At 44.6% G+C, this 8,010-nt stretch overlaps 1 pseudogene; it reads left to right on the top strand.

Annotated features, from left to right (window-relative positions):
- Positions 1 to 4,790: 4,790 nt before the first annotated feature.
- Positions 4,791 to 7,587, top strand: LOC147446590 (putative clathrin assembly protein At4g32285 pseudogene; annotated as a pseudogene).
- The last annotated feature ends 423 nt before the right edge of the window (positions 7,588 to 8,010 follow it).

Genomic DNA, 8,010 nt, shown 5'->3' with positions numbered 1-8,010 from the left:
ACCTATATCCGAGGACAATGCTTATAGATTCTGGTTTGGAGTGTAATTTTCTCGGTTGAAAGTGAAAAATCTCGTTGTAAATCCATTGAACCTTGATTTTCAAGGTAAAAAGTCAAGCATTTTAGTTCAAATTTCTGACAAATATCCTAGATTTTGGCATAAATCTCAATTGTGTAACTACTTTGCCTTTAGAAAGAATGGCCAAGAAAGTGGGTTTTTTTTAGCATTGCAAGAGGAAATTGCACACTATTAAGGAAATATGTGGTTCTAATTTTGCAAGCATGTCAAATGATAGGGTATCTCATGGGATATCGTTGAAAAGCTGAAGCAAAAGGAGATTGAAAGTGACATGTTGGGGGAGAGAGAGAGAGAGGGAGGCCACGTGTGAGTAGGTGCTTGAGAGAGAGAGAGCGATTTTTTTTTGTGGGTAGCCTGAGGAGATGATGAGTCATGCCATCTTTCGTTGCGAGGATGGGGGTCGCACAGGGAAGCAAGGGGAGGTCTCCGAAGGGTCTGTGCAAGGCTGGGGAAGGCGATGGAGCCAGACTCTCGAGCATGATGATCAGCATTACCCAGTAAGTATGCGCAAAGATGCCATGTCGAGTGTCGTCCGTAGTTGCAGAGAGAGGAGGAGATTGCAAGAAGCAACACAGGGAAATCTCTCTCTCTCTCTCTCTCTCTCTCTCTCTCTCTCTCTCTCTCTCTCTCTCTCTCTCTCTCTCTCTCTCGTTTTGCGCAAGAGATGCGCGCTAGGGGGCTGCTGCTTGACCTCGCAGTGAGGCCACATTAGCGACAGTGAACACAAAGTGAGCAACGTGGGTGGGTGAAAGCAAGATTGAGGAAGGGCAAATCAGCAGGTTGAAGGGTGAGCTGAGCAACGAGAGACGGAGATGGAGCCGAGAAGGTACAGAGGAGCGATTGTATGCAGACCCTGCTTGCACCCCTGCATGGGAACGGGGAGACAAGGGGACCTTTGATTTTGAAATTCTTAGCGAAGGAATCTTCCAGGACAATTAATTAATGAACTACACGTAGAAGCAATATGTAAATGTTGGTCAATGTCATAAAATCTAATATCTAACCAACCCAAATGATTTTCTCATATTAAACTGATCACTTAATGTGGGAGAATAAACGGGAACAAGGGTTAAGATATAGACATGTGCTTATAGATCTATCTCAACATGAGGCCAATGGTAAAGGGGCCCGAATGAGAGATGGTGTATCAAAGAGCAAGGCTAACCAATGGAGCATAAGACCTTAGGGTTAGCTTCATTAAAGACCTCCAATAGTTAGTGTAAAAGTCCTTTGACCTTAGGTAAGCTAGGGCTGAGAGCTTGAGGTGGGAACCAGACCCAAGCTTGAGGTGGGAACCCGGCCCAAGATTAAGGTGCTTGATGGTTGAGATGCTTGAGGTGCTTGACATGCTTGAGATGCTAGGGATATACTTGAGGTGAGAACCTAGCCCAAGCTTGAAGTGCTTAACGGCCAAGCTTGTGGTGGGAACTGGGTCTAAGCTTGAGGGGCTTGAGGTGTCAAAAGTCAAATATTCAATCCCTACAAGGAGGGGGAGAGCCCTACATGAAGGGAGATGAGAGAGAACACACACACACACTCTCACACAAGGCATGTCTAGTACAAAGAAGCAAAGGGGACACTTGTCAAGTTCCTCCTCATGTTGCCCTCATGGTGTGCCTGAAGCCTATTGGTTGGCCACCCAAGGGGTCCAATGATACTTTAGGAGATATAATTAATTGTCTTTGCATTTATCAAGTCTTCTCTCTCAAAGGGAAAAAGGGGACACTTGTCCCAAGGCTACCCTTGTTGCTTGTAATGCCTCCTGCTTGTGATCTGCTAGGCCCGGAGGAGTCCAATGAGCTTCAAGCATGAGCTACAAGGGGGGGCCGACCCAAGCAAGCTAAGGGGTTGCTTAGGGGGTATACTCTCCCACACACACTCTCATTATGCATTGTGCAAAGTGCAAGAGCTCCCTCTCCTTCTCCAAGCAAGTAGAGGTTAAGAGCCTACACCGACACTCTTGGCTATAGAGTGCATATCCAACCAAGAGCCATGCTTCCATGCTTAAGCTTGTCATCTTCTCCATCTGTATCACTATGCTATTACGTATGCTAGCAAGAAGAGTTATGATAAGTGAGGAACTAATTTTTTCTCCTATGAAATGTTTCTTCTTCCCCTTCACTACCCTCATTCCCTGCTAGCTCTCTCCACCTTTGAAGGTGTTTGAGGTCTTGGCACTGAGGCTTGGAATAGTCAAAGCTTTCTTCAAAGTTTATGTTATGCTTGTGATGCATGAAGCTTTCCATCTTCATTGCATCACCTAAGTCACAAGGAACACAAAGAATGTATTGTAACAAGTCTCTCTTAATGGGCGAAATCATAATACAAATGCCTATTGGAGAGGGGGACCGGCTCCACATAAATCGGGTCCTCAACCGTTGGCATGTTCTCTAAATTCTCTCTCTTGCAAAAGTATTGTTCATGCCAAGTTAACTAATTGCTATGACTATGTTGTTATCTTCAATTATGTTCACCCGCTATGCTCACAAAGTAATCTCTCAAAAGTATTCTCATTAATTTTTGCTACTCTCAAGTTAAATAGGCCAATTCCATTACAGTCAATTTATCAAGATATTGATCGACTATGCATGCCTCATTTATTGTAGAGCAATCTCGTACGTGATGATTGACTTGCATGATTGATATCACCCATGATTCATGGGATTACGAGTGCGGAATCTTTTTTGCTATTTGACCAAAATTTCATTGTCACATGCTTTGTGCACTTTTTTAATTGTTTTTCGTCCTCCTCCCCGCATTTGAAATTGGCTAATTTATATTTTCAACAGGCTATAGGCGAAGTTAAGGAAAATCTATGTCAGACATTAGCAATGATCCATTCCTCTCGATTTTTAGTTGGTTTTTCTTTGGATGTCAGTTGAATTTTCATGTTCAATTGGCTCTAGGCTAAGTTGAGGCAAACCTATACCGCACGTTAGCGATTGCCCCAAAGCATGGGCACCTTTGATTGGTGCTATTGGCCACTAAGAGCCCTGTCCTGCCAAGCGCATGGAGGAGCTCAAAGTGTTGAAAGCGCAGAGCCTACTGGTCATGCGTAGTGCTTATGGTGCATGAAGGGACTCAACACTTGCACTCCAGTCGATGGAAAACTTCGCCCCAAACCAAGTTTTTGCAGCCCATCAAGGAATTTATGTTGCAAAACTCTAAAACGGGCATTTCTGAAGCAGGTGTCGCTATTGTATGCAGTGCACGTTCTTAGAGAGAAACCATGGCTATTGCACAACCTTTCGTGTGACACCTATGAGCTCTTATAGTGCATGAGAAGCCATAGGCACTGCAACCCTTGGAAGTACTTGGTGAGACACGACTCTAAGAGGGACAGTGAACGCCTCCTTTTTGGAAGGGATTTCATTCCCATATCCCCACTAATTCGTGATTGTGCGATCCTTGGAGTTCGGGGGGGGGGGGGGGGGGGGGACCCCGCGACATACTGGTTGAGAAGCGATGGCCTCACCTTACCACCAAAGAGCACTGCAACATAATTACATGTGTTCACAATTCATTTTGATCAACGATTGTAATCTTCACCGATGGCTAAGATCCAGGACTGGAAATTGCAGGGCACCCTTGCTCTTCCTAGGGAAGGGGAACTTTTATGGTTGCCAGTCCCATGGGAAGGGTAATCTTGTGGTCCAACCTTCACGATGCAGCGTTAAAAATTTCCACCCTTCCAATCTAAACACAATAAAATTGTGATTGAGAATCTTGGCATTATAGAATGTCAAGTTACGATTAGCTTAGCCTTAAGCACAAATGTGTTGTCCTAGTACAATCAAACATATAAAATGAGATCTAGACGGTGGGTTGATGTTGTTGCATTGGGAGGTCGGGACCAATCAATTTAAATGCAGGCAAACCATTCTTGAAACAAAAAACGCAATGCCAATTCATATGCCAGGCATCAAAGAGGTAAAACTTGTGCGAAGATTTAAATGGGCTATTTAGCAATAGTGGTTGTCCGCTAAGGACAAAAACGCACCATCCGTTGATTGCATGCAGAGAAGGCAGATTGGCTATCACGCTTTATACTAAATAGTGGCTCCCAATGAGTATCTCCAATCGCTTCGAGTTGAGCGCACAACAATGCATTAGTGAAAAATCTCAGGTTTGCAAAAGCACAGTACACTCGAGAGCAAATGAAATTTTAGGCAATTATCATAAACCTCCTAAGACCAAGCTCAGAAGTAGTGATGTGTAGCCCCGTTATCAATCCAAGTAATATATGATAGAAATGTAGTATTCTCAATAACAGAAAAGGAAAGTCTCAATAAGGGACTCTCCACTCTCGACTCTAGAGTCGACACCCAATTTCCAAAGTGGGCACCTCGTTGTACATGTTGGATAGTGGCTAGCATGAAGCAACCCCTGCAGGGCAATTTGGGAGCTTGCCCTTCCTGGGGAAGGTTTACTATGCAAGGACCCTTCATTGAGGAAGGGATACTTGACCAACATGCTCTTCTGAGTGAAGGGCTTACAAATTTTTGCCACGCATGTGCAGGGCAAAAAGCCTCGGGAAGGGCGGGCAGGGTTGCAATTTTCGGCCCTGCCTCTAAAGCTTGAGGCTGGAAGTCAAAATATTCCAAAGAGTTTTCCTTGGCTATTTTGGCTATTAAAGAAAGTGATGACGCAATGAATGAGACTGTAAAACAATTTTGTAACGAAGTGTGATTAATTCAACAACAACAATGAAGCCCCGCCACCGATTCCTACTACAAGTCTTCGTCGAGGTGACAGCAGCACTTGACGGTGGCGGAGGCTGCAGCCTGGAGCTTGGGCTCGCCATAGCCAAGCTTCCCGCAGCTGCTACACCTCTCCGCGGCTCTCATCGTCTCCGCCTGTACATTCAATGCTCCCGTTTTCTGTTTCCTCCTCACATTCAATGCATTGCCGTCATTATTGCTACCCTCAGGTGCCCTGAGTTCTTTGCTGCAAGTTTTTCTTCAAATCCTTCACGGACGTCGTCTGCCTGCGCAAGATCTAAAGTGTCTCGTTGTCTGCGATCTCCATAGCCACTCTGCGTCCGGAAATCCATTTCTTGCGGTTTTGGCACACGATTAGCTTGTCTGAGTTCAAAGGGTTGAAACACTGCCATTTCCGGGATTGATTAGAGAGCGCATTTGTAGAGCTGCAAGTTAGCAGGATCTGCTGCCCGATAAGGCTTCTAACAAACAACCAGGAGACTGCTTTGTCGGAGCACTGTGTTTCCCATGGCCCCCATGCAGGTAAGGATCCGCAATGCGATTGGTCTGCTCAAGGACCAGACTAGCATATCCATTGCAAAGGTTGCCAGTTCTGGCACTCCTGACCTTGAGGTTGCCATAGTTAAGGCCACAAGCCATGAGGAAGTCCCCTCTGAGGAGCGGTATGTGCAGGTAGTGCTTCATCGCACATCCTTCTCTCGTGCCTATGTCAATGCTTGTGTCTGTAATATAGCAAGGCGGCTCAGCAAGACACGCAACTGGGTCGTCGCAATCAAAGCTCTCATTCTCTCACACCGCCTACTTCGTGATGGGGATGCGTCCTTTGAAAAGGAGCTCATGCTTTCACGCAGACAAGGTATGCGAGTGCTCAATGTGTCGGATTTTCGTGATGAATCTCTTTCAAATGGGTGGGATTTCTCTGCTTTTGTTCATGCATATGGCCTATACTTGGATAGTCGGCTGGATTGTTCCTCTTGGGGATCTTTTGGAACACGCCCCAAGCCAGACAGGATGGCCTCATACAGGGACCCCAGATATGAGTATAGCGATAATGTCCATCACAGTGATGGCTATGAGTCTCCTAACAAGGACGCAGAGATGAATCATTCTGAGAAAGAAATGAGGAGGCCATTTAAAGATATGAAACTACGGGAATTGATGGAAATTCTGCCTGCTTTTCAGCGCTTGTTGGGATGTGTGCTTGCTTGTAAACCCGCTGGACCAGCGAAGGTGCATCGGCTAGTGAGTGTTGCTCTCTATGCTGTCATAAGGGAGAGTTTTGTTCTCTATGCCGATCTTCAAGATGGGTTGTCTATTCTGCACAATGCTTTCTTTGACATGGATTTGGAGGATTGTGGCAGGGTCTTAGATATGCACATTCGGGCAGCCAAGCAGATGGACCAGCTTATCACATTTTACAGCTTTTGTAAGGCTTTGGGTGTCTGTAAGACAGCAGAGTATCCTAATGTACAGGTCATCTCAAAAGATCTGTTAGTTGAAATGGAGGATTTTGTTACTGATGGTGGTCGAGGCTATCGAAGGAGAAAAAGCCCTGAGCGAATGCCACAAACCCCACAAAAGGAAAGCAAAGTAGGCAATGATGTGCGTGCATTGCCGGCTTTCGCAGAGGAATCTCCAGCTCCTGCACCTGAGGTTGCTGCCCCTTTTAATCCAGCGACGGAGGCCATTACTATTGCCAGCACCGCTTTTGTGAATATAGAGGAACCAACAACGTCATTCGAAGAGTTTGGGGACAAGCTTGCTCTTGCTTTGTTTTCAGGTTCCCAGACTAATGTGGAAGCCAAGTGGGAAGCTTTTCCAGAACACAATACTAGGGTTTCGACCTTGGCTACAGCTAGTAGTGGAGTAACAGGCTGGGAACTTGCATTGATAGAGTCAGAAAGCGAGCTTTCTAAGCCAAATGGAAATTCCCTTGCTGGCGGCTTTGATAACTTGCTATTAGAAAGCTTGTATGAGCATGGGGCAGATCGTCAGAAGAACCTTTTAGCCAGAGGTCCTGCAGGTAGTGCAAGCAGTGTTGTTTCAGCTGGCCACACTGAATTGAATTACTTGGCCCTTCCAGCACCTCCAAGTGCGGGATCAAACGACGATCCATTTGCAGCCTCAAAAAGTGTACCATGTCCAGCCTATGTGCAGATGTCTGATATGCAGCAAAAGCAGCGGCTTCTTGTGCAGGAGCAGCAGCAATGGCTTCAATATCAACAGGGTGGAATGCAGGGTTACGTTGGACTCATGAAGTATACGACTAATCCCTTTGTAAGCCCCTTTCAGCCTACTCCTTATCCAGTTGCATATCACAGTTCTAATCCGTATTACGGTTGAGACTCCCGTCCCTCTGCTCTTTTATGATCTGAATAGCCTGTTCATGTCCGACCCCTTTGAGTGCCTTATGGTCAGATAGACTGGTTATTTTGGGAAATGTGCCTTGTTGTAATGAGATGCTGTATTTTATTTATGATGCTCTTTGTAACACCTTAGGATGTATATATAGTTGATTGTCTGAGGACATTGGTTTGTACTAAGGAAGTGTGGTGTAGCATTTTTACACTCTTCCAATCTTAGCTTTCACTCATTTGGCTTTGAGCTTTGTTTCCTGGGTGGTTGCCTATGCAAAGGTCCTCTATTTTCTGTCTTCACAAGGGGAAAGAGCTGATTCTGATTTTAATGTTGTCAGCTTGAGAAACCCTTAACAGGCCCCTGAGAATTCTTTGTTTGTTTGAAAGCAAGATAATCCTTTTCCAAGAGATCTATTACAAACTTTTGAGTCTGTGGCTTGTTTATGCAGCTATTTGTAAGAGAGTGGAAAGCAGTGTGGCATTGTTTTGCATTAGTGTACTAAGTTATGATCACATATATAAACAGGTTCCTTGGGAGATACCTTTGAGGCAGCTGTTCTTCTTTACTTCTTTTTAATTCAAATTTCCTGTTCTGTATAAAAAAAAAAACAGGTTCCTCTTTTGAGATCTTGATGTTATACCAACACTTCAGGACATTATATATATGTGTGTGTGTGTGTGTGTGTGTGTGTGTGACATATATAAATATGTTTGTAGACCTATAGATATTAATATATTCATTTGTTCATTTATTTCTTTATTTATAATATCTATATGACACATCTAACCGTCTTAAGATCTTGACGATATACCAACAGTTAAAAGACATTTTGTTTTGTCTTTTGTTGTTTAGT

This window comes from Adiantum capillus-veneris, chromosome 12 (assembly GCF_014529385.1).
Source record: "Adiantum capillus-veneris isolate H3 chromosome 12, ASM1452938v2, whole genome shotgun sequence".
Lineage (NCBI taxonomy): Eukaryota > Viridiplantae > Streptophyta > Polypodiopsida > Polypodiales > Pteridaceae > Adiantum > Adiantum capillus-veneris.
This window is presented reverse-complemented; position numbering and strand designations above follow the sequence as displayed.